Below are 15,514 nucleotides of genomic sequence, written 5' to 3'. Positions count from 1 at the left end.
CATGGAACAAATCTTGGAATTTAGGTTATAAATGTAGGTCGCTGTCCACCACAGACACAAATCAAGGCCTTCGTAGAGCAAGTTTAGTTGCAAAGGTAGACAAATTATATTTTCGCTTTCTGTTATAATAGCCGGTTGTGCCAATCCTTTTGTCAATGTTATGTTTCATAAATGAACTCGACTGGAGGTCAAATCAGCAATCAATCAATTGATTGTGTGTCACATTTTCAGGGGAAAATGTCTCACCGGGTGTTTCAAAAACTTCCGTGTGGATGTTGTATTGAGCAGAAGGCGCGGATACAGCTCAACTTCAGCTTTTCGGTTACTATTTATTAATATGCCCGCATCTAATTGGGAACGTAGCATCCTATCTGTGCGACTTTTTAACGTCTGATGAGTCACCAAGACGTCAAAACTGAAGTCGTCGCTGGCCATAAACAGGAAGCCAAAGGAGAAGGCGCATCTGCTTCCTCTTTCACTGCACTTATACATTTAAGTTGTGACTGTGGTTATTTAGAAGCAAGGTGTACATGGGCAACGCGGAATGTGTGTTAAATTCCTCCGATAGTCTAGCCTGTTTCATTGCCGTGCAGAATCATAACTCTTTGGAGAGAGGGAAGCAGAACTGAAATGTCAGCAGTATCCCTGCCAGCCGCATGCTCCGCGTAATGATGTTGTCGGCATCTCAGTCGCCCATTGCTCTTTTCGTGTACTACTTAATGACCAATAATTCCACAAGGATGTCTGAAAAAGGTTTGCACCAGAACACAAAAAAGTGGAGCTGACCTAACTGGCTCTGTTTTTCCACACATCACATATATTTATTCATGCCGCATTACTGAGCCCACTCCAAGTTTAATGGGTAAGAATTTCCCCGGAAAGCCCACAAGAGGGTCAAGGTCCCATAGACGTGATGCAGAACAAAGTGACAGTTACAGAGGCAGTGAAGGAAACTCCAATGCCAAAAATGGGTAATGGAAATGCCCCTAGAAGGCAAATGGGGCCATAAATTCTATGCCATCAATATGTCGAGTCTCGTGAAAGAGTCAGCATTTATATCAGCACAGCGTGGAGATGGATGCTGTACAAAAAGATGAGGGCGAGATACGTGTGATGCTGTGTGCTCCAATATTACACTTTATAAATATATACCTGTACATACTAAGGTTAAGTTAAGCCTTGAATGCAGAACGCAAACAATAAAATCACATTATTACAACTATGAATGTTAAATAAAAATACTGCCCTGTCTGTTTTGTTAAGTACACCAAAGTTGCAATTCAGTCACAATAAATCCTCCTAAAGTCTACAATTTTTATTTTGAATGAAATCAGTGAGGTTTTGTTTATGTCACCGTTTCCTTCAAGAGGCTGTTGACGTAATACACAGCACAAAAATAAACGAATGGACCATGTGATCATCCTGGTGTCACTCCACGTCTGTCACACTTCTGTAATATGGAGCTGTCCAGTCGAGAAGAAGTTGTGAATGTGGATTAATTTCATCTGCGGGAGTGCAAATTGATAACAGGGGCAAGGAGAGACTTTGAGGAATGGTTTTACATGTGCTTGCTACAGACCGTTTGTTTTTGTTGTTGTTGTTGAGGCCCCTCCCCCCCCCAAAAAAAAAAATAGTTATAGCATGAGACACGATCTGCAGGCCGCAGAAGTTGCTCAAGCTACATATGAATATGCAGAAGGTTTGATGTGTTAAAAGCGTGGAGGAGATACAAGAAAGGTCACACAAATAAATTAACGTGATAAAGTGTCAGTGGCACTTTTGACTGTCCCACCGCCTCTCTTCTCCTGAGTTCAGTCCAGCACTTACAGGACGTAATGTACAGTATCATTACTTTACATCCACGTCTTTTAACAGACTGTCCCGGATCTTGGAATTTAACCTGGTAGCGAAATCCCAGGGGAAATCATATTGTCATCTGATCAGGAACATGCCCAGACATAAACACCACATTCGAACCACATTTTTTGAGCTGTCTGGAGGAAATTTACAAAAGTGGGATGAGCCGCTGATTAAATGTTTCCATTTTTTTTTTTTTTTTTTTTTGTGGGGGAGGATTCTCGATCAAGCCACTAATTGGTTCATGCTCTGGATTTATGTAATTTTGCTTTCATCAAATTACGTGACATAATCATTAAATAAGAGCTTGGTTGTGTGATTTAAGACTTCCCTTTATTTTATTTTATTTTTCTTCGGTTCTGATTCATGAACTGCAAACTTTATGACAGGATTATTATGATTAGTTTGCTATTTTTACACTGCAGTAACAGATGGAAATTACCAATAAACTCGTTTCAAGTGTCTTTTCATCCCACGTGTGCCAAAATTTTCTTTTTACTGATGCCTGTTTACAGAAGAAAAAAAAAATGAATCTTGTTAAAGTGCCATGATGACCATTTTTGACAGGAGTGGCCCCACTGCTGACTAAAATCATACTTATTGCAGTATTCTATATGTGAAATATATGCCTTTGACCTTACCTGCTGAATGTTTCTCTGTTCCATGTGGGCCTGTACTGTTGACGTGCGATTGCAAAGATGCAAGCAAAGGTGTTTAAAGGTCATACAATAACTAGAATGGTACTGTAAATATGTACACAAACACATTGTCAAAGCGCTTTATGATTATACACACGCTATGAAAAGGACACCAACTGTGGATGCAGAATGTAATCATGGACTGAAATGATGTGAGAGTTGTCATGGCATGTCATTCATATTTGTTATCACATTTTTAGTCATGTGGTCATCTGTTTGCCAATCAACTGCCATACTGAAGGATTTTGAATATATTTGTCAGCATCCCAAGGGTGAGAATGTTTTTATTGGCATTATGCTGTGCAGTAATAGAAAAGAGCACAATGTCTTTCTTTTTTTTTTGTTTGTTTGGTTTTTTTGCAATTCCACAACTGTAACATTTGTGAATATTGTAAATAATCCACTTGATGTACTGATTTGGGAGCAGAGGGTTCCTTCCCCAAAACAGCAAGAAATTTAACTGTGATGGTTTTATTTTGATTATAATTATTATGATTATTTTTTTCTTCTGTGGCAATGCTGTGAATAAGATGTATGTAAAGTATTTACGTGACATGGGCTGAACGCTGACTGGAGCTTTTTCCTGTTGTTAGAGTAGAGATGCGGGCCTGATCTTAGCCAGAACTGAGCCATTTGCCTGCCTCCCAAGTTTTTTTTTTTCAGTTGTTAAAATACTTCTGTGATAATAACCATCAATCTTTGGAGTACTGCTATTAAATGTAAATATGTAATTTACTGCTATATTGTTGCTTTGAAGTTTAAGTAGTATATCCTAAAATGCAAACATTCACATTCCCACACTGAGGATTCTGTTTGTAGATCTTCATGTGCTAGTTGTGACATTTTATCTAAATGACTAAAACAGAGACCAGTTCAGAGGCAGCAGATTTTCGTTGGTTCTGCAGTTACCTTTTACATCACAAGGGGGGGCTAGACGCCGTCTGAGCCTATTAGGCCTGAATGCAAGAATGTCAGACGGAATCTCCCTTGGTGGGGCAACGTATTGACTGTAAATGGTAAAGAGGAAAAGCTTTTGTGATACGATGCATTTATGGGCATGTACTGTTTATCAACCGGCTCAAGGGAGAGCAAGTAAAACAGAATTTTTAATAATGGAAACATTTAGTCAGGTTTAGAAGTAAAATTGCAAAAATTCCTAAATGGAAAATACCTTCTTTTTTTGTGAACCCTATGACATCAAAACTGAAAGTCTCTACTTTAACCATACCGATTCCATCAAATCCATTGTGATGGTGTATGAAGTCCGTAAACTCTTGCTGCTCATACTTCTGGTCCTAATTATAGGAAACAAACAAACCTAACTAATGAAAGTGTAAATTGCAACTTGATGACCTCTGAAAAGTAGACTGACATTACATAACATTTTACGCATTATGTCAGCCACACATTTGCGATGTGTGTCAGAAAGGTCCCAGGACTGACATCACTAAAGATATTTAGGCGTCTCTCACTATAATATTATTTGCAGGTTCAGGTTATATCAGAAAAATATATTCCCAACTTTTTTTTTCCATACAGATTGTTACATATAGATGGAAATAAGTTGGAGCCAGGAGGAAAGAGTGCTTTAAAGCCAGAGAATGTCCTGAAATTAGGATCATCTCACACTAAAAACAACCCTAAGTGCAATGCATTTACTGCAGAGTCGGGCTTAAGTTACTCAACTGCACATTTCTGGTAAAGAAAACATCCATCCATCCATTTTCTTAGCCACTTATCCTCACGAGGGTCGCGGGAGTGCTGGGGCCGATCCCAGCTGTCAACGGGCAGGAGGTGTGTACACCCTGATCTAGTTGCCAGCCAATCGCAGGGCACATAGAGACAAACAACCGCACTCACAATCACAGCTCGGGGCAATTTAGAGAGTTCAATTAATGTTGCATTTTTTGGGGGATGTGGGAGGAAACCGGAGTGCCCGGAGAAAACCCATGCCGGGACGGGGAGAACATGCAAACTACACACAGGCGGGTCCAGGATCGAACCCAGGACCTCAGAACTGTGAGGCCAACTCTTTCCAGCTGATCCACCGTGCCGCCATAAAGAAAACGTTAGTTTATTGAATTAAGCCTTCAACCGGTAGTTAGAACGAATTGTAATCTAACAAGTGGTTTGGATAGAGGAGGGACCCAAACAGCTTTATCCACTGGATTATGGAAATAACTTTTTCAATGAGAAACAATAGTCAATTAAATCTAAGCAGCAGTTTGTAGAGGAAATCCACTCAGACATACGTAAATATGTGTGTGCAGGCAGGTAAATCGACTTCCAGTTTGTAGGTACAGAATAGAAATAATTCACAAGAAAAGGAACATGAATTGGCGTGTAGCAGACAATGAACACAACCATATTTCCTGTTACTATGCCAACAATGTTCCTTTGCCGCGGTGATGACTCGCCATATGTCTTTAACACAATACTGATAGTTGGATTTGAACAAAAAAATACAACCAATAAAGGAGCGAGGAAACCAAGTAATAGCAGAATGCAGACAAACTTGAAAGGAAAATATTGATTTTTACATCTTTTAAAGTACATCCATGTTGAAGTTCCTTTCGGCTTGTCCCTTTCGGGGTCGCCACAGCGTGTCATCTCAGATGAACGCACATATGTTTGGCACAATTTTTTTTTTTTTTTTTTTTTTTTTTTTACACCAGATGCCCTTCCTGACGCAACCCTTCTCAGGGAGTGGAGGCCCCACAACCACTGGGTTTCCAAACCAGTGATCTAACCACTGAGCTACGGGGCCTCCTAGCATACATGTTGAAGTAATGAAAGTAAATCAGGAAGATCCACAACAGAGTCTTGTCTAAGCAGAAATGAATGCTAAACCTGAAAGTGTATGCAGATAATGAGGGTAGAGTCGGCTGTAACCAGAAGGATGTCCACTTCATAGCTAGCATTGGCTTTGCTACACGTGGAGTTAGCGGCACTGCTGCGGGGGGAGCTATAGTGTATTGTACAACCATATATGGGGATTTGGGAGTACTGATTGAGTGAGTAAACAATTTTGGAGATTAGACATTCAATATAATAGTACTCATAGTCACATATTCTCATATATTCTTGGTCATCTGCGAGGAGCTGAGACATCGATACTGTACAGATAGAAGTCCATCTACAGTACTGTATATCAGTCTGTAATATACTGTCCCCAGGTGGCCAAGGCAGGCAACAGCACAATGGCCATTCAGTTGGATCTTTAGTGGTTATCATTGGCCAATTTACTTTTTATTTTGTCATTTCAGAACGTTAGCAAAGCTATGGGAACACATTTGATAAAGTAAAATCCTGAGTCAAGACAAAAAAAACACTGTTATCGAAACTGGCATTACATATTACTTTACTCATAACTTACTCTTGTACCAACATCTTTTTCTGTTACTTATACTTTTATCATCTCTGAATGCTGGCAATACAAAAATGATCAACTCTGACAATCTACATAAAAAAAGAATGATGGGGTCTTTTAGAATACTTTAGTGATGTAACAATAGGCGGCACAGTGCATCAGCTGAAAACCGTTGGCCTCACAGTTCTGAGCTCCCGGGTTCAATCCCGGACCCACCTGTGTGGAGATTGCATGTTCTCCCCGTGCCTGCGTAGGTTTTCTCTGGGCACTCTGGTTTCCTCCCACATCTCGAAAACATGCAACATTAATTGGACACTCTAAATTGCCCCGTCAGTGCGATTGTGAATGTGGCTGTTTGTCTCAATGTGCCCTGCGATTGGCTCGCAACCAGTTCAGAGTGTACCCCATCTCCTGCCCGTTGACAGCTGAGATAGGCTCCAGCACTCCTGCAACCCTTGTGAGGATAAGCGGCTAAGAAAATGGATGGATGGATGGATGGATGGATGGATGGATGGATGGATGGATGGATGGATGGATGGATGGATGGAACAATACTGTATAATACATCATTGATCTTCCGAACTGTTTATCCTCACAAGGGTCGCCGGTGTGCTGGCCTATCCCAACTAGTAATTCCATAATTAAATAATTGTAAATATGATAAAGTATTAAACAGTGTGTGCTGCATGATTGATTGGGCTCCTTCTGCTCTGTTAAACCTGGCCACACAGAGGCCATATAAAACAGTACTGAGTCATTGAGCTGCTGGAATAGTAATGTTTTTTGCAGAGGATAAAGAATATATTACCTGTGAGTATTTCTAGCCTTTTAGCCTGCATGTGTTCATGTACTATTTGTGTATAAATCATTATGCCACTAAATAGATGCTTTTTGTCTGCCCCTCAATGGCGTTTTGCATTGTTTGTTAGCATAAGGCCAAATGGACTTAATTAAATGCTATGTGCTCATTTTAAATACATGTTTAATTCACTCTAGTTTATGTTTACAGTGAGCATAAACTTCAACTGGGAGTGAGAATAAATAGCTTGAAGCCACTTTTTGTTCACTCCCTCGCAGGGGTCGTTTTTTCAAAGTTTTGCTCACACGTCAAAGCAGAATGAACGATGAAAAACTTGTAAATCAATTCGCACGTACTGGAAATGATCACTGCAGTTGTCAGGGGCCTCGCACCCGTGGGGGATGCGAGTGACACAACCCCCCGTCACTTTTACATTAAATGTCCATCCAAGTAATCCACTCTGATTGGGATGTTGTCGCTTGTGAGGAAAGTGAAAGAACAAAGTATAAAAAATTACTTCCACAGTATCTTCCATTTTCATACAGTAAGATGGATGGTGAGAAGAAGTGGGTCACCAATTTGTTCTTTTTGTGTGTGGGGGGGGGGGCAAAAGGAACTGGTGAATTCGATACGAATATTTTCCTCTGGAATTGTATGTCAACACACATTGCAAAAGGACTTTCCTCCCTAAAGCATGTCTCACTTCTTATCGTGCTTCAGTGAGTGACGAGTTGACTCTACATGCCAAGCAAAATACTGTATTATTGTATTCACCAGTTTATGGCAGAAAAACTGTGCATGATGTATGACGGAGACAGGACGTTCAATTCAGAATGTTTACTTGTAATTTGTTAATCAAATAAGAAGATGGGGGAACTACTGTACTGTTCAGCTGTGACCATATGAGAACAAGCGCTGCAGAAAATCAATGGATTTATGTATCTTTGAAGTAAACCTGCACTCAACCTCAAGAATGCAAAAAAAATTTGAGTTTAAAACAAAAGCCTTTGAGAGGCAGTAGCTCATCTGTAAGGAACATCGCTGGAGACAGCAATAGACTGAAGAAGAATAATACTGGTTTAGTGAGTGATGAAATGTGAAAGAGACGACACTTTGTTTGGTAATAAAATAACTGTCATGGGTTCATAGCATGAGGTTTTTTTTTCTGGCATGAAAATGTTGTTTCACAAAGGAAGGAAAAGATTCCTTGACAAGTGAGAGAGGCCAAAAGAAGGGGGAGGGTGGAGGAAAAAAAATCTAGGGAACGGTCGTGGGCAGGCTGAATGGAATAGTTCAGAATACATGAGACAAAAACAGATGACAGAGCAAAAAGGTCTTACAGAAATGTGTTGCCCTTTAAAGTTGCTGCAGTGGTGGCAGTTAACGCAAAAAGGTAACTCTCAATCTAACTAACGCATGACTCAATCGGATTAAAATTACTTGTTGCTGTCATCATGTGTTACGAGACTGAAATGCACTTTAGCTGTGCTGAAGGAAGATTAACCTTCAGCTTCGGCAATTACAGACAGTTGCCCAAGAGGCAGGTCATTAATGGTGCATGTCATAAATTCAACCTTTGCTTTGCAAAGGAATAATAAAACAAACTGAAGGAAGCACACACTGTTCCTATCCATTTGTAACTTTGAGTCCTATCTCATTGGGCTAGAGACTACTCAACGAGTTGATGATGGTAGTGGAGACGTTTCTGCGACGTCTCCTCGAGTCGTGGTAAAATCTAACCCATTACGCTTCTTTGTGTCACAAAATTCAAATCAAATCAATCAAATCAAAATGTATGGGGACATCTCTACTTATGTATGGCCACTACAGTGTTCAGACAGAGTACCTTTGTAACAAGATAAACTTGTGTTCCTCTTTTTGTTTATAAATGCCTTATGATTTTGATATGCACAAGAAATGCCAAGTTTAAATTGGAATATATTCATATTTGCTTCAGAAATTGCATCACTAGGAATGTCTGCACAATGTGTATTTAAGAAAAATTCTGTGGATTATCTAAAAGGGGAAAGCAATTGGTCTTTCATTAGTAAGTGAAATGTCTTATTTTCTCTTGTGTACTCATAATTGATCTTTAAACAAGCCAAAATATATTTGATCCTTGGCCTTCATTATGACTTGACGGCAAGTTGCGGAACTACTGGATGCAAATTCTTATTTGTGACAGGTTTGTCTAAAGTGACTTCAGAAATAAAGTGAGGGAAAGGTAAGTCACAGCACAGCATTTTCATAGAATAAAAACTGAAAACCGACTATCAATCAGCTTTGAAGGTGAAATAAACTAAGACCCCTTTGACATCTTTGAAGATGCAAAAATTTTGATCAGCTCCCAGGTTTTCTTACAAAGGTACAATGCACTTGTGATATTTGTTTTGATCAATAAATGCAGATTATAAAATATATTATGTGTAAAAATGTAGTATATAACATATTCATAATTAAATATAAACAGCTGGGATTGGCTCCAGCATTTTTGGGACCCTTGTGAGGATAAGTGGCTCGGGAAATAGATGGATGGACAAATTCTATACAGTATTTCAAAATGTATTGTTACTTGTTGGTAAAATGAAAGGACTCAAAACTTGTGACTTGACTCTGGACTAGCAAAGCAATGATTTGGTCACACCTCTGGGTCACTGTGACAGCTTTAAGGAATAAGATCCAAAAGAGATTTATCTTTAAATTGCCAGTGTTGTCTTTAACTTGCCTTTTCAGATAATTACAAGCCTTTTTAAGATGATATGCCGTTCATGTCAGGGAAGATTACAATGCACTCCACTGTCATTCCCCCGTCCTTTGTATGCACTCCTTCTACTTGAACTTCGAAACGGAGGGGTCAAAAAGTTAGTCAAACAGTGAGGAGCCTGGAGGTTAGGTATACCATAGCTGGTTCTGAAGTCTGTCATTAATTCTGCTTATTTAACCCCACAGACATTGCCTAGTCTCCACTGCGATCGCCATGAAATTCAAGCTTAGCCCTGAGAAACACAGGAAATATGAGATTAGATCATGTTTATGAGTAATCATAGCCTGTATTTGTGCAGTTATAGCATTTCTGATTTTATTAAAAGCTGCTTTACGCTGCAAAGATGTGATTCCTCCCCCCCTTGCCCACAATGAAGGGAAAAAAATCCAATATTCCACAGGATGTGTGGGGGTTTAATATTACCATTGCAGTCTGTTGTTATTAATTTGCTGTAAGACCCTAGAGGCTCTTCCTGTTTGTGTAAAGAGATTCCCCATCTCTGCATAGATCTTATATATGACTGTGGATGTATTTGTCTGCTCATCTCAGTCAACCTTAATCGTGTCGCATCCGTCCACCCATCTCAGTTTGCCTCCCTCCGTCTGCCTCTGCCTGACTTCCATTCCCGGCTGTCTGTGCCGTTTGAAAGTGCCCTTTACACGTCACCAAGTCAGGCAGGGATGGTGGACAGAGGGGCTGCAGGAGGGGTTGTCTTGAGCTCAGGGCTTCTATTGCTGTAACTAGGTCAGCGAAGACACACCCATCTGTCCCCTCCCAGAGCCCCTGACCAGCCCCTTGCTTCTTTTTCCCCATTGTGATGCAATGCAGACTTTTCATGCAGACCCTTTCGTTCTCTCTCATTACCTTTCATCGGGCGTCCGCTCGACAAAGACCAGTCTGACTATTCAAGTCGGATGAGTCAGTTTCACTAGTTTCTTAATGTGATCCAATGATGGTTACATCATTCCCAACACGGGATAATGTTTACCAACATGGCACTTTCAATCTGCCGAGCACAGCTATGAAAAATTAATTTTACAGGGGAAAAAAAAGTCCCTTTTAGAGTGTGCATGTCATAATGTTGGTATCATGGTTTGTCACTTGAACTTTACATGAAAGACTCATATTTTCTGTATCGTTTCCATGGTACAAAGTTCAACTTGGAAACCAATATGTGGGTATATTCATACAAATTGTGGCATGCAATCCTACTGTATACCTCTCGAATTGTATGAGAGCAAGAAAAAACAACCACAGTACTGCGTTCAGATGCAGTTTTTTTCAGCCGCATAACAGCTTGTGACTTGTCATGTGTCTCTGCAGTCCTCAGATCAAAAGGGCTGAGAGTCATACAATATGCACGATCTAGAGCAAACTCCAACTATTACATAAGGCCGTCCTGTGGTATCTCAGTGCCAACGCTAGATGTCTCTGTGAAGGCCTGCGCCGCTATGAGTCATCCGGGCTGTTGCAACAGGAACTGCTAGATCCAGTCTCACCCATGTCTGATTCTCAAATGCGGCGTTTCTGCGTTGATTGACGCCCCGAAATGGGGTGATGCGTGCATTACTTCTGCAATGACGAAAACAGATGTGGGTGGTGAATGCGATTAACCCGAAAAAGCACAAGATTGAATGGAACACAAATGTACAGGGAAAGGTTCTGTGGCTGGTGATTCATGCGTGTACACAACCTCATCATTTCAAAAGAGTCATCCACTGGATTCAGTCTTCCGTGATTAGATAATGCGGGGCTGCAAAGGCTTAAACAAACATACAAATCTGGCCCTGAAGGAAATTAAGATGATGAGAGAATCTATGAGGGTGGATAGAAGAAATGCGATAGGAAGTGTTTGGTTGCCCATCAGAACACGAGCAACTCTGGAGAAAAGGTGATAGACGATGTATGTCATTGGGCTAACCACGAAGAAAACTGAAGGGATTTCCTTCAGGGAAATATTCAAGATACCGGACTTCTTGTTTCCACCTCACTACGCTTGATGGCCTTGGTTACAAAATAAAAACAAATATCACAACAGCGCCGATGCGCATGGAGGGGGGGAAATCGCACTCACTACGCGGCATATCTGGGTCAGGTTCATTTAGCAAGGCACGTTGAATAACACTGGAGATGAAAACATTACGGTTGCCGCGGAAACTTCCTTTTACACAGATATTTGCACGGCATATATTTGCATCCGACCATGTGTACACACAGGAAAAACAGCTTGACCTCACATATGTGCATTATGAGCAGGTTGGCACTCTAATCACTCCAGAACATCTCATTTGCAGTTAATGTATTACCTAATTTAGAGGCTTGGTATCATTACTGTGTCAACACCAGACCGAGTCCGACTATTCAACGGCATGTGGGAGTGGGCAAAGAACAAAACGAGAAACGGGCTGAGTGACAGCAGAAAAAACTTACTGACTAGTTACTGACTTTGTTTGTCAAGACATGTCTGGGCATATTGTGGAAATGTAAAGCTGGACAAAAAGACCATCACAGTACGATTCTGGATTCAGAATATAGTATGTAATCACAAATGCACTTTATGAATACATCACTGAAAGTTTATTAAATACTCTTTAGAGTGAATTTGGAGATCTGTTTCTAAATGTTTATAAATGTCTGAAGATAATTGATGAAAACATGCAGCTACTTAAAACTTTGTAGCACTAAAATTTGGAGATGTAGCGTTTAGCTCACTATTTCAGTTTTCCTGATGTTTTCAGGGCTAAGTAAAATATGTACCTAGCGACGACATCATTCCTTCACACAGTCAGCTGGCCGCTTTTAGAGTGGCTCGTTGTCAGCCTTGAGTGTGAGCACATCACACAGAGAAAGGCTGAAGAGTGGGGGCGGGTGTAACCATTTGTTGCGGGATAGAAAAGACCCATGACAACAGGATTGGATACATTCTGGCCACTGGAGGCTTCAAGTGGACACATTTTTAAGGCTGAAAAGTTCAGGTATAAGAAACACGCTAGATGAAGTAACATCCATATTTTTCAGTTCATAGAACTGGTATTGAATTGAAAGTTGACAAGTGAACAGGGTGTGGTTTAAGCACATTCATCTAACACACCCAGAGTGTTTGAGAGCAGAGAGAATGTCTTAGTTTCTATGAATTTTGAGGCCTCATTTTATATACTTAGTCTTCGTTTTTTAAATTTTTCATATTTGGCTGGGTCGTTAAAAACACTCTTTTCTGTGGTAAATTCATTTTCATTTTACAGCCACTAACAAAAAGCAATGTGAGGAAGGAAATGAAATGGAGAGACACAACATGAAAACCTGGCTGTACATCTAAAGCACGCTGCGCAAAATCAGGTCAAGGACAATATAAAAATATACCGCGTATGTTTGCTTTTCTCCCAGCAATCTATCTCATTCGGGGTGGGGGTGTGTTTGCTCAATGAGATAATCCGCACCTATTGACCTCCGCCTGAACTATTCTATTTATACGAGTACAGCCTTTATCACACACTGAAGCTGTACAGTATATGACAAACGAGGCTGATAACACAAAACGACTGCGGGAAGGAACAAGGTGTGATAAGCATTCAGAGCTGTACAGTACAATGACTTACAAAAGGTATAAAAGACAGATCAAATGAAACACGAATGGGTGGCAAGAGGGAATTGACACACTGACCTAGTGACGCTGGTCTTTGCTGCGGCCAAACTTAGCTGTAGGCAGGGAGGGGCGGGGGGGATTAGCACCACCTTCAGAGAGGAGAAAACAAGCAGATTTAGAAAATGAAGGGGGGGTGGGAGGGTTACAGCACATGGGTAGGGGCGACTCTGACATAAGATTATCTCCCAGTTTACATGCATTTTGCTGTTGCATGCAGCTGTGAATATTAAATTTTCCATCATTGCGCTTTTAATAACCCCACTCCCGCTTTTCCCTGTATATGAAAGTGTCGCGGCGTGGCGTGGGAGAAGCAAGGCAGGAATGTACAGCGTTGATGCGACTGAGGCAAAGAGATTGGCCATGGGGCCTCCGTCGAAAACCATGTGCAGTCAATCAGTTACACTCCAAGCGTCATCCCCACAAAGGCGCTTTGATGTGAGCGAGGCTTTTAAATTTAACTCCACAGAGTCACAAGCCTGTGCCAGCTTTGATGTGAGGCAGGAGACACCTACGGCACACAACAAAAATCAACAGCGTGATGACAAAACTGCTGGCTTGACATTCTAATGATCTGAATCAAGCTATTTAAAAATAAGCTTTGCAGTATGTGTAACAATCACAACAGGATCTCTGCTAGCCTAAACACTGTCAGAAGTATTGGCTTACAGTTACAACCCGAATTCTAAGATTTGTTCTATTAAACTGTATTATTTATTCCCAACAGACTATTGTTTTCATTTCATCATATTTCTCTTCACTGGACTCCTTCCAGTAATGTTGGATTTTTGCACATCAGCCTCTCTGGGTTGCCATGTCAATCTAATCTGCCCCAGGGCCGACAGTCAGTCGTGCTTGCCAATTACAATTAAAATATACAGTATTAGTAGTTGGAATGTTTCTTGAACAAATCACAGTTCCCTGGCCTTCGATGATGGGATTATTTTTCCATCTCATTATCCAATCAGAGCAAAACTTATTACAGCCGACTCCGACTAGCAAAACAGATCTGTAGCGATCTGCTCAAACTAATAAGTTCAATCCTCCGTACCTTTGTTGAGTATTTGAGCATTCTATGTAAACATTTTGTGTTTTGATCATGTTATTAGATTTATGCATGACGTACGTGAAGTGTGTGTACAGTACGTGGTACTATATTGTTGATGGCTTCTATATTTGTGATATGACTTCTTAGCTATTCCACAAATCAGGGATTTGTGAAGAAAGGAAGGAAGGAAGGAAGGAAGGAAGGAAGGAAGGAAGGAAGGAAGGAAGGATTATCTACTGTTAACTTGAAGGTGTATCCTTTGGAGACACCCATGCTAAACTTTAATTAAAGTGAAGATTTTGTCGCACCCCAAGAAATTCATGATCATGACAGAGCTTCAGTCAGATCCAATGGCTGAGGACCCCAGACAACTGGGATTGAAGAAATGCCACACCCTTCCTCCGCCTTCATAGTCCACCTCCGCCTGATTCATCCTTAAGGTCATGTTTGAGGAGTGGGCCAGTCCGCAGCCCTCGTTTGACAGATTTGATTTGTTTTAGGTCTGTGGGGTGCCCATCCATACTTCCTAAGACGCAAAGATCAAGGTGGGGGGCATTATAGTCGACGACTAGTCACATGGCTTACATGGTTACCCATTACGAGCCCTATTTATGGGGTATCCACAGACGTGACATTGGTGGTATTAAAAGGGGGATGAAGTCCCAGGTACCAAATGCATGGCAAGTCGCTTGTGTAAGACAAATGCAAAAGAAGCTGAATTTTGGTCTGTTGATCTGATTAAATTAAAATTATAATTAGTGTATATGGCGGACCTCTGCAATCGGCCCAGTTGTTGGGTGGGGGACTCTTGCGCTTCTGGGGATGGGTGGGAGGATGACAATGTGGTCAATTTCAGTTTGGCTTGGGGGTCCACCCCGGTTCCCTGGATATGGGTGTTGTCCTCTTGGCTCGGTCCGCCCAGGGTGGACATTCTAGGCCCATACATTCCTCTTGGACGGGTGGGACCAAGGTCGCCCTTCCTCATTGTGCTTGCACTCACATTCACATCTATGGGCACGTAAGAGTATTCACTTGACCCAACATATATGATTTTGTAATGTGGAAGGAAAGCAGAATACTCAAAAAACACACGCACAGGGAGAAGATGCAAACTACACAAAAAATAGCCTGTGAGGATTTGAATCTCTGGTCTTGACTGTGAGGCTAACTCTTGACAGTGGCTGTGTACCGGTAAGATTAGATCGCACAGGTGTACTGAAACAAGTGTACCGTAAAAGGTTTTAGGCTAGAATCGTATTGGGTATTATCTGAAATGTACTGCCCAGAAATGGACATTGTTTATCTTTTTGTATGCAGATCTGGTGGTTGTCAAAAGAT

Source organism: Syngnathoides biaculeatus, chromosome 13 (genome assembly GCF_019802595.1).
Source record: "Syngnathoides biaculeatus isolate LvHL_M chromosome 13, ASM1980259v1, whole genome shotgun sequence".
In the NCBI taxonomy this organism is placed as follows: Eukaryota; Metazoa; Chordata; class Actinopteri; order Syngnathiformes; family Syngnathidae; genus Syngnathoides; species Syngnathoides biaculeatus.
This window is presented reverse-complemented; position numbering follows the sequence as displayed.